We start from the raw sequence: 5,348 nt of genomic DNA on the forward strand, positions 1-5,348 counted from the left end.
CTTCCAAACAACCCTTTTATTGAGCATTCATCCTCATTTGTTTGTGCACACACCAGAAATTTAAAGCACATGGGGAACTGGAGTTTGCTCAGTGTGCTGGGAATTGAAGCTCTCTAAGAGGTAAACTAAAAGGGACGCGGGTGGCGCTGTGGGTTAAACCACAGAGCCTAGGACTTGCCGATCAGAAGGTCGGCGGTTCGAATCCCCGCGACGGGGTGAGCTCCCGTTGCTCAGTCCCTGCTCCTGCCAACCTAGCAGTTTGAAAGCACGTCAAAGTGCAAGTAGATCAATAGGTAGCACTCCAGCGGGTAGGTAAACGGCATTTCCGTGTGCTGCTCTGGTTCGCCAGAAGTGGCTTAGTCATGCTGGCCACATGACCTGGAAGCTGTACGCCGGCTCCTTCGACCAATAAAGCAAGATGAGCGCCACAACCCCAGAGTCGGGCACGAATGGACCTAATGGTCAGGGGTCCCTTTACTCTTTACCTTTAAGAGGTAAACTACACTTCCCAGGAGAGTGGCACCAACTTGAATGAAATATTGGGGCAGCCTCTTGCTCCACCCCCTGCCAGAAGGTCTCCCAATAGACGGAGGGAGGGAGGCTGGAGCCAAGTCCAGGCTGAGGGGGCCCCCCAACCTGACAGAGGCTGCACTGCTTCCAAAACCTGAGCAGTCGGGCTCTGAGTGCAGGAGGCGGCGCAACCTGGCATGAGGCTGACCCTGAGAGACTGAGCTAGGTGCTCACCAGGAAATGACAGCAGGCCCTGCCTGCACACCGCTCCCTCACCCCATCAGGATGCTAGTAGGTGGCAGCAGCCAGTTCCGTTGTGGGGGCTTGTGGGGTGTCAGGTCTAGGCCAAGGCTGCAGGACGGTAGGAAAGGAGGGGGGTGCCCTGGAAGAGAGGGAGGCAGGTCTGGGAGAGACCCCTGGGCGGTCGCTGCAAGTCAGTGTAAACAATACTGAGTTTGATGGACCAGTGGACTGACTCAGCACAGCAGCTTCCTATACAGTGGAACCTTGGTTCTCGAACAGCTTAGTCGACGAACAAATCAGCTCCCTAACACTAAAAACCTGGAAGTAAGTGTTCCGGTTTTCGAACATTTTTTGGAAGCCAAACATCTGATATGGCTTCCACTTGAGTTCAGGAAGCTTCTGCAGCCAACCGGAAGTCAAGCCTTGGTTTTTGAACATTTTGGGAGTCGAGAACCAAGGTTCCACTCTATTCTTAGTTATTCAGGGAAAACAGAACCATCAAAACAAATGCCACACTGGCAAATGGCTAAAGAAAAGAAAAGAAACGCAAGCAGGAAATAAGGATTACGTGTTCCACATTTTAAAAGTTATTCAATTTACCTCCTGAGCAGAGCATCAGTCCTAGCATGGGTTTTAAGAAAGCTTCATCCAAAATTACAACCCGCAAACGCACTGGACCGGAGCACCTTTTATGAAGAATTATGTGGCTCTATATATTGACTTTTATTTGTTTTTTTTCCATTATTGGTCCTGCCCTTACCCCCACAGATGTCAGCAGCCACTCTTGAGAACGGAATGGGGACCCCTCCCTCCAGCCCTCCCAGTTTTCTGGTCTAAAACCGTCAGTTGGCTACAGAAGGGCAATATTCTTCTTTCCCAGGAAACAATTCTTCATCTAGCTTGCACAACTTGCCCTTGAAATGGAATAATGCAATTTAACTTTCACCAAAGCAACATATAATCATTTTACTGGGAAAGAATGAGGGTTTTGTTTTCCTTTGTTGAAAATACCAAACTGTGGGAGGTGGGTTGTTTTAAAAAAAACACACATATAGCAATCATCTTGTGGTATTCAGAGCAAAAGACGACAACAACACACAAACAAATGTGCAAGACAATAAAATGCCAACAGGTTTCCCAGAACGGAGACCCTCTAAAGCCAAGAAACATTTCGCTGTCAGGGCTGTTTTTTAAAAAGTACATTTTCCCTTTAAATGAATACACAAAAGTCAACATAGTTAATCCACTCTGTTCCCACATACTGAATAGAATCCTGCTTCTCACGATATTTCCTGTGAGAGAAGAAGTGGCCCTTCCATTTCAGGACAGGTTCCTCTGATTGGTCCTGCCATCACAGCCCCAAATTTCTCCATCTCATCAACCCTATTTTATCTGTGTAGGCTTCTGCTTTTGCATTCCTTTGCTACCAGCTGACATGAGGACCTTCCATGGAGAGGCCTGAGGGTTGACTGAACCATTACAAGCCCCTCTGCAAACTTCTGCAAGTGCCAGGAATGGGAAACTCCAGCTGCCATCAGCCCCAGCCAGCATGGCCAATGGTCGGGGATGATGGGAGTTGTAGTCCAACAAGATTTGGAGGACCGTAGGTTCCACATCCTTCTGCTAGAGGGAGATGGGCCCTTAATTGTTTTCGCAAAATGGCCACCGAAAAGCCGTCATGTGGAAGGCTGCGTCGGCGGCCCTCTGGCTTGCTCTGATGTTTGAGGAGGACTTGACTGCAAGCATAGTTCATCCCCCAGTAACTATTACAGTGTTATCGCTCTGAGGTAAATGGCTTTGCCACTCCTGCTTTGCCACAGATACATGCAGGCCCTGCTTACCAAACACAATGCATTCCCTACAAATTGTTCATTACGCAAGCATTCGGATTACAAGTTAACAATTTCCATTGATTCTTATGGGAAAATTTCCCAACCATGGAACTTTGACCCCCAAAAGAAAAAGGAAAAGGGGGGGGGAGGGACACCGGGAACCCTCTCCCAAACATGCTCACTGTTCAGATATCTGAATCTGCAGAGTTTATAGTGAGGTTTGGGTACTGTTAAGTTGTGGGTGAACATATCAGACGACACAGAGATTCTTCAAACAGCTCTTCTTTATTCAGAGGCCAGAACAGAACTGAACTGAAGGGCTCAGTCAGCCTGCTTATACAGTGGTGCCCCGCAAGACGAATGCCTCGCAAGACGAAAAACTCGCTAGACGAAAGGGTTTTCCGTTTTTTGAGTCATTCCGCAAGACGAATTTCCCTATGGGCTTGCTTCGCAAGACAAAACGTCTTGCGAGTTCTTGCGAGTTTGTTTCCTTTTTCTTAAAGCCGCTAAGCCGTTAATAGCCGCTAAGCCGCTAAGCCGTTAATAGCCGCTAAGCCGCTAATAGCCGCTAAGCCACTAAGCCACTAATAGCCGTGCTTCGCAAGACGAAAAAACCGCAAGACAAAGAGACTCGCGGAACGGATTAATTTCGTCTTGCGAGGCACCACTGTATAGAGCTAGGGTACAACGTTACTGTAGCAACTTTCTAAAACTATCCAATCACTGAACGTCACTTTCGATCCTTCATTTGCATAACTATCTACAGTATCCCCCTGCTGGCCCAGGGTGAGAACTTCAGTACATAACAGGTACGAATTCCTCATGTTCGGATTAGTGTAAAGCGAAAACTGTGAAAACTTAAAAGTAGGCAATCCACTTAACTCACATTATACAGTAAATCCCATTAAATTTTAAAACAACAACAACATCTCTATCCTCTTGCCTATATGGCCAGCCTTCCAAAATGCTGCTTACATAAAGCTGAGAAGGGAAGAGAAATTAATTCCCAGAAGAAATGATTTTTTAACATTGTGTTCAAATCTGAGCTGCACAGAGGGTTGACACAAACAAGCCCATCCAACCATTGCCAGCCAACCCTTTCCCACCCCTTCTCCCCTCTCCAAAACCGAAGATATCTGGACATTCCTGAGCTTTCTTTTGACCCAAATCCAAATGTGTCACGGTGCTCAGTTCCATTACTGTAGACCATGTGCAAATTTCCCCGCTAGGTGCCATCAGCACTTTTATTCCTTGTGTCATGTTATGCAAAGAACGTTTGCCTTGACCCTTCTGACTCCCGCAGTGATAAATGGCAGTGACAGTCCCTTCTGGCCTCACTGGCTGTAAAAAGGAGAGCAAAATGGAAACATATGAGGACCTTGGCAAATACTGCCTTGGCTCACGCCTCTTCAGAGTCCCAGCTAACTGGCAAATCAGCTGCATCAGGGGCGTGGGATGCAAATGTCATCTCTCCAAGATTGCTACTAGGCAGCAGGTCCCCCACGGCTGTGGGTGGGTGGAACTGGCTGAGGCCGGAAGAGGGAGAACTTTCCCCCCACTTTTCCTTAGGATGTCCCTATTTTCATCCAAGAAATGTTGGCGAGTATGGAGTTATCCAACCCTTGAACTGTTTGAAGGCAATCCTGTACAGTGGTACTTCGGGTTACAGACGCTTCAGGTTACAGACTCCGCTAACTCAGAAAAAGTACCTTGGTTTAAGAACTTTGCTTCAGGATGAGAACAGAAATTGTGTGGCAGCAGCAGGAGGCCCCATTAGCTAAAGTGGTAACCTCAGGTTAAGAACAGTTTCAGGTTAAGAACAGACCTCCAGAACGAATTAAGTTCTTAACCCGAGGTACCACTGTACAGCTTCAGGTTACATACGCTTCAGGTTACAGACTCCGCTAACCCAGAAATAGTGCTTCAGGTTAAGAACTTTGCTTCAGGATGAGAACAGAAATCGTGCTCCAGCGGTGCGGCAGCAGCAGGAGGCCCCATTAGCTAAAGTGGTGCTTCAGGTTAAGAGCAGTTTCAGGTTAAGTACGGACCTCCAGAACGAATTAAGTACTTAACCTGAGGTACCACTGTATAGGGAAGGGTGTTTTTTTTTAATGTTTAATTATGTTTTTATATGTGTTGGAAGCTGCCCAGAGTGGCTGGGGCAACCCAGTAAGATGTATGGGGTATAAATAGAAAAATTATCATTATGGAATGGGACATCCCTATTTTCATCAGAGAAATGTTGGAGGGTATAGCTGACCTCATCCACACAAAGTGATGGATCTCAGAAGGGGCGAGACGTCAGCATGGCAGCGGAGTCACCAAAGTGGGGTGAAAAAACTTACAGATCCTCATATTAGTATGGGAGAAATCCACTGCGGCAGCTGCTGCCATTTTATTTTGGGGGGCTCCAAATTTTGTGATGATTTGTACTCATGATGGGATCATGGTAGTAATCCTGCATTCAATACTGTTTCATGCTCCATGCATGTCCTGTAGCTTCCTGCTGAAATCCTAGAACTTTTCATACCACAAATATCCGGGTAGGGGGAGGGTGTCCTGTTTTTGTTGCTCTGTAGTGCAAGAGTTGTGGAATTCCTTCTCTGCAGTGGTGTATGTTTGGCACCTTCATTATACAGTTTTTGATGTATGCTAAAGATGCGTGTCTTTACCCTGGCTAGAACAAGTTCCCCTCTGCATGACAATGCAGTATTGTTTGGCAGCATCACAGAGCAACTCATAAAGCTGAACAATGTGTGGACA

This window comes from Podarcis muralis, chromosome 6, assembly GCF_964188315.1.
Source record: "Podarcis muralis chromosome 6, rPodMur119.hap1.1, whole genome shotgun sequence".
In the NCBI taxonomy this organism is placed as follows: Eukaryota; Metazoa; Chordata; class Lepidosauria; order Squamata; family Lacertidae; genus Podarcis; species Podarcis muralis.